We start from the raw sequence: 14,418 nt of genomic DNA on the forward strand, positions 1-14,418 counted from the left end.
TGTGTGTGTGTATGTATGTGTGTGTGTGTGTGTGTGTGTGTATGAACGATTTGCACGAGATATTATGGAATCATGGACCTTAAAGACAGGAATAATCAAAAGGCCATCAGACCCAGGATCCTCCCTCACCTTAAATAAGAGAAAGGGCCCTCAACAGTAGTGAGAACATGTTTGAGAAAAAGGACTGGGAACTTGGGGACTTGTGCTTTTCATATGTACACTAGAGTGTACATCTTCACACAATCTGAGCGCCATCCTGAGGACTCAACTTCCTCATAAAACCAGGCTTCCACTTGCACCACCTAACTTGGTCCTTGGCAAACTCAGAAAATGAATACATCCACCTTGCAGTAAGTGGGCTGGGCAGCCCAAATCCAGGCGCCCCTTAGCAGCCACCACATTCCTTTTTGCGATGAAAGGTTTCCTAAAAAGTAATAACTTAGCCATAAAACAACCTCCGTACCAATTCTTTATAAAATCCACTTTACAACTAGCTAATTACATGTGATCATCTTTCACACATTTGAACCTACACTCATATTACTCAATAATTAAATGGTCTGTCTAAGCAGAAATATAATGCACAAACAGTTCATTTGGAAAAGACACAAAGGAATCACCAGGGATCTAGGACCCAGAGAATCAAGGGGACCTTACTTTCAGACCTTATGTATGAGAAAGGCCAAAAGTTTGGAAATTTCTAAAACTTTTTTATTCCTTTCAAAGTGTGTGATTCAGCATTACAAACTTAAGCATTCCCCATCCAGCTGTTAGACCCCAAGAAGCAATTTGCTGTGTGATCGAAGATCTATCTGCACAGGACTTTGCCAAACTCAGATCCCATTAACCAAGAAGTGATGCCCCCACCCACCTGCACAGTGCCAGTATCTGCCCAGCACCAAAAAAGCAAAATAAACACATCCTACATACTTTCAGAATGAAAGGTGGCTTTTCTTCTCATAACTCTCATCAAAAAATAGAATGGTGTTTTAAAATAGACAGGTTGATCAATTATTTTTTCTCTCACTCTTGAAATCTCCAGGAAAAAAAAAAGAAAGAAAGAAAAAAATTACACCAGTCAGATGTAAATTGTTAATTATATTTACTTTCTTACTGCATTACAAATGTTAACATATGCTGTCATATGACACCCCATAAGGAAAATAACAATACAAATACTAACTGAATAAAAAATGTTTGATTGAAACTAATAAACAGTTGAATGTGACTATTTCTGTCCTACAAAGCAAATAACATGTCCAAAGTCTTCTCTGAAGTCTTCTGCTACACAAATTTTTAAAATTCTGTGCCAAATGAGTGGTATCAATTAATGATCCAGTAGCAATCATTAGCATTTGGCAAATAAAAAAATACACTCCTGATGCAGAAAGCAGCTGTGTCAATGAGCAACCTCCAATTTTCAAGAATAAGGGTAACCATCTATACAGCTTCCTAAAACTGGCATCTCAGCGTGGAGGCCTACGGTCCTTAGGAAGAAATACAAAGTAGGATTTAGCAAACATACAAGCTACCCATTAGTGAAAAATACGAAGATTGCTTTTTGCTTTGGTGCATTTTGCTTTTTATTTTGGTAAGGCTAAATGACCTTCTCCCTCAGGAAATAAATCGGTAATGAGCTGAAAATAGTAGGCAGTTAGTGCGCTGACCAAGAAGAGTCCTCTCCAACTGTGGGTTTGGGTGTGCCAGACGCAGGTGGAAACATGGTTGTGAAAAGCAAGGTAAAGCAAAGCACAGACAGACTTTCACGAATGCTGGAAAACAGAATTGAGTTTCGTCTGTGCAAGATTTCATGCTGCTTGACTGTGACATAATAGTCAGCTAAATGAAAGGTTTTATTTAGTGCCAATTTTAACAAAACCCAATGTTTAACTTATGACACAACGGATTTGAAGGTCTTCCTAAACCCCTTAAAAGGAAGTAAACCAGAATCCAGCGAGAGACAAAAGTGCTATTTCATCTTGTACAGTTCCCACCCTCGCCCCAGGTAATAACTTACTTATCGGTAAAATAAAGACCTACAGCATTAGCTAAAGACACAATTACAAGATTACATGGAGTCAGTGTTCACCTGTACACAATGGTTGTCTGACTATAAAAAACCATCCGTTTCAAACCTCATTTCATACAAACTCTTTTATTGCTTCACTAAAACTAAAATCTACACATGTATGCATGTGTGCATGAGCACACACGCACACACACACACACACACACACACACACATGAGGAAATAAAAGAGAATTCATTTTGAAACACACAGAGCTGCAATAAAATCAAATATCCTTTTTACACCAAAGGCATCCCCGGGATAAGAACACGCTTGCCTGCTTGCTGCTTCTCAAAGCAAGTCCAGTTACCATAACAAATGTACATTTTACCAGCCTTGGAATTCTAATTGTGTTTAATACAGTTTCATGTGGCATCAAAGTACAAAATCAATATCAATTGTCCAGCACACAGGAAAAATGGAATCTATAAATGGCTCTCATTGAGTAATTAAACACTTATTATTGTCATGGGTAGTGAAACAATGAATATGATAAGATAAATTTTTGCAAGAAAATGCTACAGTGATTAATACCTCCCTACATATTAAATAAAAATGACTGCCTTTTGTGCAGTACTGCTGGCAGAAGGACGGGGACGCCGAGAAGTAGTTGCCAGTACCACAATAACAGGCTAACCTTGAACTGAACTCCTTTCCTCAAGAAATTAAATGCTGTAGAAGGACTTTAAATCCCCCCACTTAGAGCTCATTTGTGCACCATGTAACCTGCAGTTCCTGAGAAGAACTGATTATCTTCAAAAGGAGAATCCTTTATAATTTCTTTATGAATGTGTACATTGTTTCTACAAAAAAAAGTATTTCAGTGTCCAAAAGGGATAAGAATATTAACAATGTAAGCAAGGCAGAGAGACGTGTACCAATCAGATATGTTTCGACTTCCAGGAAATCGAATGCAGAATGCAATCTTTTATGGAAAACTGACCGTTAGATTGAGGATGAGGTTAGAGCAAACGCATAGTTAGAGAAAGAGATTAATCTGTTGGACTGAAGCTAATGCTCCTGGTTATTCCCTTGCTGGAGTTCCTGTATCTTTCTGGGTCTGTCTCTCTCTCTCTCTAGCGTAAGCATGAAACTCCTCATTCTATAAGCCCCCCCCAGTACCCCCACACACATTCTGCACACACACAGTTCCCACCCACTACTTTGCCTCTTCCTCCATCACTTTGACTTTTTTTTTTTTAACTTAAGAATGATGCACCAGGAACAACTACAAAGTACAAAAGATGAATCTATGGATGTGACACTTGTAAAGGGTAACCCTATTTCACAAGTGAGATGGGACAAAAAAGAAAGAAAAAAGGCCACTGAAGCAATAACTGCACACTGAATTACCATTAAATTCTAAGATTTACAATCTGATGTACAGTAAGTGCATATCTAATGGAGTTTGTCCTCTAAAAGAATATAAAGTGAATCTTCGCAGCATAGGATATGTGTAGGTGATGTATGTTTCTTTGAATCTGTTTGTTTAATTAAAAACAAAAAAAGTTCAAAACATAAAAAAAAGGAGACATTGATGCAACACCAGCAGAACCCTGAGGCATATTTAGAAGCTTACCTAATTTTTAAATGCATTTTATATTAACTACCCTCTATACTACCGAATTCATTTCTCCAAACACAAAAGTAAGACATGTAATCAAGGGCAGCAAAACACAAGCCATGCTACTCTTCACACAGCATGAATACATGAACAGTTAAACTTTTTGAATCATTTGTTAAAAAAAAAACCCTGAGTCCAAATAACTGGTTATAAATTGTGAAATTTCTGCTGAAGGCAAAAGTTTGAGTTTATTAGTAATATTGTGTCATTATGTCATGTAATAAAGACAAATCCTTCTGTTGACAACATGGAGAGAATTTAAATATGATACTAATGTACTCAAATATCAATAATTTTATGACTCTGTTCATTTCTATTAACACAAACAACTCCCAGAAAGGAACTGACTACTCTGGAGCAAAATCACTTGAAATGCTCTAATTAATTCTTTAATAACCATTAAAAGAAAATCCTAATCATCATTCCCTGTGTTGCTTTCCAAAGTAAACATTCATGAAATAACGCCCATTTCCACCTCATGACAAACACCTAATAAAACATCTGGTTAGAGCTACATGAGTGTGGAGAAGCTTTTAGCAGAAGCTTTCTCGAAGAGGAAAACCGATGCAAGGTGGTTTACGTAACAGTTATCAGATGATTTATTTATTTTATTTAAATAAATAGGTGTCTTTTTAAGTGGTATTTCAGAAGTCACTGTCCTTGAATTAAGTCAAACGTAAAACTATTGCAGCGATTTTGCAAACCTAGGCTTTGCTCTTCTCACCTCTCCCACATGATCTGAATTTTATTTTAAAGGATTAACAAGTAACACATTTGACCAGCGATGATATCCTTGTTCTTTTAAACCTTAGTGAATCAAGTTTGCTTAAGGTGAAGTAGTGGAATTATCAGTACAAGTGGCTATGCCATCAGAGCCTTCAGTCAGGAAGGTGCTGTATAGAAATACCTAAATAAACAGCAGCATAAAGGATTTTATATATGAGATATATACGCACAGATCTCTCTTACACACACACACACACACACACACACACACAGAGCCTGCCTCTGGTTATTAAAAATATAAAACAGATTCACTACTGCACATAAACCAAAAGGCATTTGTAATCCCCCCCACACTAATTTTAACGTCAATGCTAGTTTAAATGATAGATGATAGACCGTTTTCTGCCCCCTTGCAAAGACTTTTGCAAGATTATCTTAAAAATCAGTTGGTTAAAGCCCCTCTCTAATGCTACAGTAAGCCGGAGAATTTCCAGCATCTGATGAAGACCAGTGGACCACCTGATACTTTTTCAGCAGGGTGATAAAATTAAAGGATAGCTTTGATTTGCTTGAAGGATTACTTCCCTTACTTAATTGTTTAAAGTGCACAGTATTAACACAAAGAGGGGGAAAAGAAGAAAATTAAGAAGGTGACTGTAGAGCCTGAGCTAATTGCAAGCTGATTAGATTGTGCCATGCAAGAGCTCTCCCTCCGTTACATACCATCACAAGCTCTGGTCTTTTCCACCCCGCTGCTGCAGCAAACAAGCTGATTTGCTAACAAAGTGGTCAGCTCAGGCACTTGCACAGCAGCTCACGGGGTCCACAGCCGGCTGCTCTCCATGCAGAGAATCTCAAGCTCCATTTTCCAATCTGATTACACGGCATCTTGTTCCAGCAGCCTTAAACCTTCATGGCAGTTTACCAACATTTTCATCACTTTTTTTTTTTACAAAGCAAAAGAACTGATAAGCTCTCAGGTACCCAGGATTTTACAGTCAGTGGCTGGCCAGCAGCCAGCATTCCCTCACCACACAACTGTTTCGGGCCACACTGCATAAAGCAGACAGGATTTACCAGACAGTCCAGAACTATTAGAATTGTGCCGTGTATACAACAAGTAAGCAGCATGTCTCTGTCCTTAACGGATGTCGACTATTGTGTCTAATCACATCTAGGAAGTACTGAGACCTAGTAAGTGCCCCGCTCGCCCCCACTCCCATAAACAAGAGGCAATCAAAATAAAGCAATGGGCACATGCCCACGAATTAGCTGTAACCCTAACTCATGTGCTTGGGACTCTGCCCGGGAAAGCAAAATCCTAATACCTGTTTTTAAAAGTACAGGTCTGATGACGTAGACCAGTTACCTCAATTGCCATGAGAATGAACCTTGTGACTTTTCATTAAAATCTAAAATTTTGTGGGCAACTCAAAATAACTAGTTACCATCTTAAAACTTTTGCAATTCCCTAGAACCTTAAAAAAGACAAATCAAAAAATGCAGAAATGGAGCTCCAAATTTATCATCTGAAGTCACCTCCTGAGACTTAATCTTACTCCTTTTAATTCACAGAAATCACATCATGCCGTTAGCAGGAGTTTCAACGTAATTGCATTCATGTTCAAAAGTTTAAAACAATGATTGCTATAGCATTTCAAACAGAACACCCATCTGTAGACTCGTCCTCCTGTGTAATATTTTAACAATTCATTTTAACTCCAGCCCATGGGCCTAAAATGCAAGATAAACATGGGCCTAAAATGTGAACTTTACAGTGAGATAATATAAATGTTTGCTCACTGTATGTTTCCATTCAGCCAGAAAACAACAATAAACAAACAAAAAGTAGTCACAGAGCTTTCTTCCACCATGGCCAGTAACTTCCTAACAAAGATACCAATGGAAAAAAATGGCTTTTAATGGCTGTGGCTATTCCTGGTTCATTTTTGCATAATATTGATCTATAATAAAGGGTTTGGGAGGGGAAGGAGAGGGGTCTACAGTTATGGGAAAAATGTACAACTTGGCTGGCACACTGCCTCAATACTCGCGCTCACCAGTGTGCTGACCCTCTGTAACTCCGAGTCATTAGCTGAAGTCCCAGCCCGGCCTCCAGGAGTGGGGATTTGAACTCACACACCGAAGTGGGGAGATTTGGGATTTTGAGCATGCCAGACAGAAGGGTCATTCCTCCTTGCTGATGAGGAGGACGCTTGTCCCCTGGGGAAGGGGAAATTGGATGAGTGACTGTCGCAAGATTCAGGCAACGGACATGCTGCTGACTCAGGAATGGGCTCTGACAGCCACCCTACTTCAGTCCAGCTGCTCCAAGTGGGTGCGGTTTTCAGGCAGCAGCACTGACAGGTACATGCAAAAGTTAGGGGAGAATGGCAAGGAAAGAGGGCATGAATAAGCAGATGCAATGACCACTTCTTCTGCAGACATATGCATACAAGAACTAAACATTTGTCCTCACTGCAAGTTAACATGGCCCCACAGCTGAAAAATGTGTTCATGGATACACATATTTGGAATACCCACAGCATTTCTGAATGGGCTTTAAAAGACAATGTACATGTTAAAAACTGATAGCCTGAGCTCGATATATACCCACATGCACAATACTGCAAAACCCTATAAACTCATAGGAAGTATACACATACACCCATATATGTATTTGCATGTGGGTGGTATTCTGCATAAATGACTATCAACTTAAAATGCCATTCTCTAATTTATATGCAAATTCTACCTCTGGTAAAATAAAAACATATTTTAAGCAGCTTATAGTGCCAACACATTATTCCCATGAATGATTCCTAGTAAACTATTTATGCCAACTGTGGGTTGTTGTGTATTTTTTTTTATGATTTATTGGATGGTGAACGAAACCACTTAAACTATAGTTGCCTGTATGAATCAGTAATTTTCATGTTTCTAATTAAAATGTAAACAGCGTAATGAAGACATCAAGTTTTTAGGCAAATGTTTCTTCCAGTGCCACTTGGGGTATGGTAATTACTGGAGCAGATCTATGCATGCTCCTGAATCCTCTCTGAGCCCAGATTAAAAGCATTACTGCTAAACCTGGCTTTTTCCACGAGGGAATTGTGCACTAACCCATTCCCAGTTTGCGTACAGACGCACATTGGCACTACCTCTAAGATCTGGTCATTAAAAAAAAGAAAATCAAAATGGAAAATAACAAGAGAAGTACTTTATATTTAAGAAGTTGATTATAAAACATTTACTGGCAATCAAAAGGCTAGAACTAGGGCTGCTCAGATTTGACTCCATGCCATTAGCTTCTTGAAAGAAAAAAAAAACCGCAACCAAACAGAGTCTACCCTGAATTTCTAGAACCCAGATCTGGGTTGAGAGGTGGAGGAATAAGCGTTAATTTCCAAGATTTATTTTGTTTAAATGAAATAAGGACCCAATACACGAACTAACAAACTTTAAAAATAACACATGATCCATGGAATAAAGATGTGTTATTTTCCCCTCTCATATTCAAGAATGTGAAAGTACCTTTGATATAAAAGCATAACCTGTTTTCATTTTTACTTCTGCACCTTTTTCTTTCTGAATTCATCAAAATTTATCCTAAAGCAAGTGACTTCTTAACACGTGCTGAAGAAATACATCACCTCTTTTGCCTACGACTGTTAATTGAACTTCTCCCTGAAGCCTGTTTGTCCAAGTTAACCAGCATACTTGCTTTACATATTTACCACGTAGCACTTAAACAGTTTTTTTTAATTAAAATTCTGCACCACCCCACCCTCCACACACCCCTTAGAACTGTTACAGCCACACTTGCAGTTGAGTAGCTAGAGCTGAAATCTGCAGTGATATGCAAAGTCCAAAATGTATGATAAAAAGAGATTCTCCTTCCCTTAGTCCATCCCCACAACTGGACTCAAAATTCACAGCCAGACTAATATGGTCAATTTTCATATTATTTTTAAATTAATGATAGACAAGCATGTTGCTAAGGTTGGCTGTGGAACTGCAAATGGATAAGAAATGTGAGTGTGTGCAGGAGTGGCGTGAAGCAGAGACAGAGAACAATTTTTGCACTGTTATGTTTTATTACTGAAGTGATGCAGACAAATAAATGTATATCCCACCAGGATCCTGAGAGGAGAGGGAATGTTTAATCTGATAGTGTTTTCTACCACTTTTCTGTCTGAAAACATCTAAGCTTCTCTTTTTTTCTTTTTTCCCCTGATCTGGGCAGTGAGGCATAGTACTTGGGGTGGGGAGGGGTGGGACTTGGAACAGAGAGAGGATCTGAAAGAGGCATATTTGGGTGATGTGTAAATTTTTTTAAACACCTCTGGGGCAGGGAGTTTTCTGAGGGGAAGAAAGCTGATTAAACAAGGCCAACTGTTTGTCGGCTTCGGGGTGATATCATAGCAGTGTTCAATATCAGAAGTGTTGCAAGTATAGGCATCATTTCTATTCGCTTTGTGCCAGAAAGCTAAACACTGGATTGCATTGTGGATTAAAACAATAAAAATTCCCTTTCCTCTCAGGCTTTCAAGGCCGTGTTAATCGGGTGTAATTTTTAATGAACACTAGCTGCTTGGTACTCATTCAAGACATTTCATTAGAAGGTTATTCATTTAAAAATCAACGTTTCAACCATATCAAGCTGTAACCTTTCTTGAAATGTAAATGAATGGTTTAAATGAGAAGATTAATAAAGAAGGGATGTTCCAATTCCAAGCATGGCATGCTATGTATTTTTAAATTTGTCTATGCCAGATGCTGTCAGTCAGAACAAAAAACTGTCCAAGCAGACAATCTGTGCGTCTGAATGTTGATCATGTTGGGAAGTACAGGGGGGAGGGGGAAGTGTGTCAAGGATTCACGGTCCTTCATCTTTGCAGTAGAGCAAACACGTCTCTCAGTATAGCGACAGACAGCTGCTTCCACTTTCTAATGTGCCCTAACTTAGATCACTGAAAGAATTGTCAGCACTCAGAGAAACACACAAAGATAACACAGCCAGCTGCCATGGAGGGGAGAAACAGCACCGCTCAGAAGAAATGGGATTTGCTCCATTTGCATGATGCTGCCTCCCCTGGGCCCCTTTCTTTCAAATCCAAAGCACAAAAGACAACACTTAACATATTTGCTTAAAGATGACAACCTCATGTTGATTTCATTTGGATGTAACAGTGTCAGGATTACAGATATAAGAATATATTATATCTGTAACAGAGACTGACAAATGTACCCATCAGTGGAGCTGTCTGATTCATCTGCTTATACAGCCATTTTACCATCCCAAGGGTGCCATCTAAGTAGTAACTTTAGAAGACTGAAGGTCTAATTTTATTACACCACATTTCAACCTACTAAACAATATTATTTCTAAAATAGATCATTTTTATTGGAAGTCTCCCTGATGAAAAATCCAGTAGACACCAGAGAATTTATGAACTGTATGGGTCCTTTGAACTCAATATACTACCCATTTTAAACAACTTTTCTTGCTATATGAAAAAATCCCAATATCAGATAAGTAAAAGTTAGAGAGAACATGTATGTTTTGAATGTCTAAGTAGACTGATATACTGAACAGATTTGAGAGAGAGACAGAGAGACAGAGAGAGACAGAGAGAGACAGAGGGAGAGAGGTAAAGGAGAGACTAATTGATTATATGGACAACTACAATTCAGGCCTTACCTGGTCCATTTGAATAAATTCTGTGTAACCACTAACTTCTGTCTATTCTATTCTGTCTTCCCTCAATACAGCATCCATACTTCAATAGCAACTGTATGAATAATCATTGCCTGTCAATATCTTTTGGACATATACTCAATCTGATTTCCAGTTCGGGTATTATTTAGGCAGAGGCTTAAGACAAGAGAATGATTTAAAGCTAAATGGGCTAGTGGCTAGTCATTAAAATACATACGGCTTAGGAAACTATGCTTCTAATCTGAATCCTCCATACTTTGACAAATCTTCTCTCTGTATGGCTTTATGGATTTTGACTTTATTTTTTAGCAAATAAAAAGATTCAGGATATAGAACTGAACTGATTTATTTGCTCTATAGTAGTCTGATATACTTGATTGGAATTACAAGGGCAGGAATGGAGACAAGGGGAGGGACATAACGCAGTATGTACACAGGCACAGAAACATGGACACACACATACACGCCTGGGTACATTCAGCCCCACAACCCAACCAACTGACTTCCCATAATGAAATCCTGGCTCCCTTTGCTCCTGCTTTGTCCCAGAGAAGCTCTACTGCATGTTGCTATTTACTGGCAACAGTATAATTCACTCATTTGGTCTTGTTTTATAAAATAGTTAACTGCTGTATGTGAAGTTTCCGCACAGCAGATGGTTACCAGTCATTATTTTCCATTTGTTTAGTTTCTAGTAAGAACAAGAAAAACTGTGGAATAGTGACGCAAAGAAAACTAGCAGCCTGCATGACAACCCAACCAGTGCCAGAAGACACATTTTTGAAAAAAATCACTTTTACCACACAGTATATCAAGGCTAATTCTAATGTTGAGGGATGGGGGGAGGTTATTCGCACTATCCCCGTCCGTAAGGGAAAATGCCATTTGAATAATTTATTTTATTTCTTAGTATAAAATGCTGTAAGATTTAGCCTCTCTATATTTTTTAAGGAGATCAAAGTTTCTAGAAGCAACTTATTATAACCATTAATGTTTGTCATCATCCAAGCTGAAATCACTTTCTTTACATCTAAGTGGCTCAGTTGTCCAGCAGAAAATGGGAAATAGGAGCCATTTGTGGACAAGTGCACATGCACAGAAAATTAAGCTGTAAATATCTGAACTGGGTTATTACTAGAATCTGGAAACATCTGGGGCTACAGAACAAGCCAAGCCCCATTTCCACAATGTCCAGGTAATTGCTTAAATGATTTATACCTTGCTGTTTCTATTAAAAAATGTCTTTAAAGAGAAACATTTGTAGGCTCGGTTCTGCAATAAAAACTGGTATCTGATTTCACTTGTACAAAATCTTGTGAAAGACACTACATGTCTTCAAGGACATATGCATGACTAAACTAAACCCGGACAAAGACTGACTGCTAACAGGAGGCGTGGTCAGCTACTCAAAGAAAACAACATCAGCAAAGCAAATTTTAAGTGGCCCACTTATGATTTTTATTCTAATCAGAAGAATCCACTAAAAAATTATTTTCATGCACATATGACAAATATACTCAAGCCATTTTAAGGTGAACTATACCTCATATCCATTTTCAATTTCAGTCTTAACTAATTTCTCATAAATCTTGTTCACTGAATCTTCAACTGATGACTCTCATGCCAAACCTATCCCCTAAGCGGCAAATAAGTGCCACCTTCCAGACAGACCTGGCCACTTAGTTAAGAATCTGGAGCAAGATTTAAAACTGGCTCACATAGGTGGTGTCTGTAATGAGCTACCAACTGGCCCACTGAAAATCAGAACCATCAGTGCTGTCATCTATTTCATAGTTATTCTACAGAACACACACACAGTCACACTCACACACACAGCTGGATTCACCTGAAATCATTTTGCTTCATTGCAGATTGTAAGCCAGGAGGACAAATACACCTTCATATTCTTCAAGAACTGCCATGTCTAGGACCTAACAAAGAATTCAATTACTGACAGCTGTCAACTATGTACATGAGGCCAAGAAAGAAAAAAAAAAGGAAAAAAACAAAATAAATTATTGACCACTAACTTTTAACCATGATTCATAGCCACCAGCTTACATAACTACCCTCTCTGGGGAATCACCCATTTTTTTCTATGAGAAGATTAAAGGAAAAATGGCTGATGTTTAAGGTGTGAAGATTCTGTGTGGATATTTTTAGTTAGTTTAAAACCCACGACTTCCTGATTATAAGTCAGGTAGAATTCTACGTCCATGACTTAAATCAGTCCCTTTACTTTGGCTACTGGCAAGCCCATCGTAAGGCTTTATAATTCACTGTCACAACTCTCAATCTCAGATTTTAACTTACATTTGAGCAATTTTAACTTGTTTGAAGTTTACTGAGTGAGTGGCTTCCAGAAAACAAGAAGACTGATTTAGCAAAGGAACTAAACAGATTGTTGTAGTCAAGCTGCGAAAATGCTCTTGCTACCTTTTTTATATATTGTTTCACAACTTTTTATTATTCTACCTACAATGTCTTAGCCTTCTTTACTACTGAAGCTCTCTGCTGAAGCTGCTGTGTCTTCCTGCAATCAACTAAGCAACATTTGTCCACCGTGGCTCACTTAATGGCATATCTCTGTTAACAGTCCAGGTTCAACTATCAGCACTGTAGGTATTTTTCTACATAGAATGTATGAGGATCAACCTAGATTTCAATACAAAGTGGTAAGATATTATCTAGAATTTTTCAGATCTGAAGAGCCCAAACTGGAAGAAACTAGTAAGCTTTCAGTAATAGGTTTCCTTAGTAAAATTGTGTTTTTAAAAGAATGACAACAGAGCCTTTGTTTTTTTTCTGATTTCTTTCACGAAGCAATGTGAACAAGTTCTTTTTCTCTGGTACATTTATCTTTAGGTTCATATACGCAAATACAAAATAGAAACCTTGTACAATACTGTTGATTAACTCATTGTAATTTCAGCATGTGACCGAATTGAATTCCCCTTGAAAAATTTTGTAGGGCTATTTGTTGCAACATTAGTGACAGGTTTGAAAAAGAAACTGACCCTTCCACAAGCGCACAAACCCAACTGGTAATGCAATGGAACACTAGAAGACAGGGTCATTTGTATGTAACCCCAGCTAAATTGTTTACTGCACAGTATTTAGTGCAAAATAAATTAAGAATGTCAGACACTAAATATAGAACAAAAATATGCCAACTAAAATGTTAACCAGAGACTTCACCAAGTACAGAGACAATGAAAGTTATCCTATCAACTGCAGATCAACTAGTTGGCATCTCACATCTTATCAATCTAAGTACCAGCATGTTCCCAAAGAAATCTGTTTTCAGTGCTGCTGGGGCACAGATTTATTTGCACACAACCTACTTATTGGAGGAAGGACAAAACAGAAAGAAATGCCTTAGGAGGTGCAGATCCCATGTTCAACCTAAGGCTGAATAACCAACTGTCAATCAACCCTATGTTGGCAAGAACTAGACTTGGAAGTTTCCTCGTCCAATATATTGTGATTCTGTACCCTCAAATCTTTCTGACTGAAAATACACAAGGAAAAAAATGTAATATGTAAAACCTAATGATTTGAAGTTATTTGTTACTGCCTATCATCAAAATGGGCTACTGGTTTTTGTTTTGTAAGATTTTTAAAGACAGCATTATAATGCTCTGTTTTTATAAAATAGTTTAAATGTTCTCCTATCCAGAGGTATGAAAACAGAATAAATGCCTATATGCTTCTTTTTATTAGTATATACTAATAAAATGATTTTTAGGGTTATATAGTCATTCTTTGGTAATTAAATCACATGAAGAATATAGAAATTTCATTTTTTGAATGAAATACATGATTTTAATGTGTCTGTTCTTTAAATATTTTTAAAAGCATCTTCCATTTTTTTTGAAAGTAAGATTAATAAAAGATTAATCAAGTGACAATCTCCTATACTTTTATCAATTAAATTCAGCAAACATTCATTGAACACCTCTTACAGGTTTTGCATTGTACAGGCATGTTAAGGAGATTGAAAATAAAAAGCGAATCAGACACGATCTGCTTTCAAGTCGTTTACAATTTCACAAATGAGAATACAAAGGCCCATCCATCTCTAGTGTAAGAAAGATGATGGCAAATGACTGAACGGAGATCTTTGTTTTGAAGGGGTTGAGAAACATCTAGCAGATGTGGAAACGGGTCCTGAGTAGGGTGGCTCAAGGAAGTTCTTGCAGATGATGCAACATTTAAGCTTGATACCAAAGTCCTGGTTTCAACAGGTGGAGAGCATTCCAGGGATTAAAAAGATGA

At 37.8% G+C, this 14,418-nt stretch overlaps 1 protein-coding gene across 3 annotated transcripts in view; it reads right to left on the bottom strand.

The window, feature by feature from the left end:
- The window catches only part of FIGN (fidgetin, microtubule severing factor), a 125,116-nt gene that overhangs the window by 98,793 nt on the left and 11,905 nt on the right, over positions 1-14,418 (bottom strand). The window contains exon 3 of one of the 3 annotated variants that reach the window (XR_012133414.1): positions 931-1,036. The exons of the other annotated variants lie outside the window; for them this stretch is intronic. The gene's annotated coding sequence lies outside the window, so the exon portion shown is untranslated. The remainder of the gene's footprint in view (positions 1-930; positions 1,037-14,418) is intronic. 3 annotated transcript variants of the gene reach the window in all.

This window comes from Manis javanica, chromosome 7 (assembly GCF_040802235.1).
Source record: "Manis javanica isolate MJ-LG chromosome 7, MJ_LKY, whole genome shotgun sequence".
Lineage (NCBI taxonomy): Eukaryota > Metazoa > Chordata > Mammalia > Pholidota > Manidae > Manis > Manis javanica.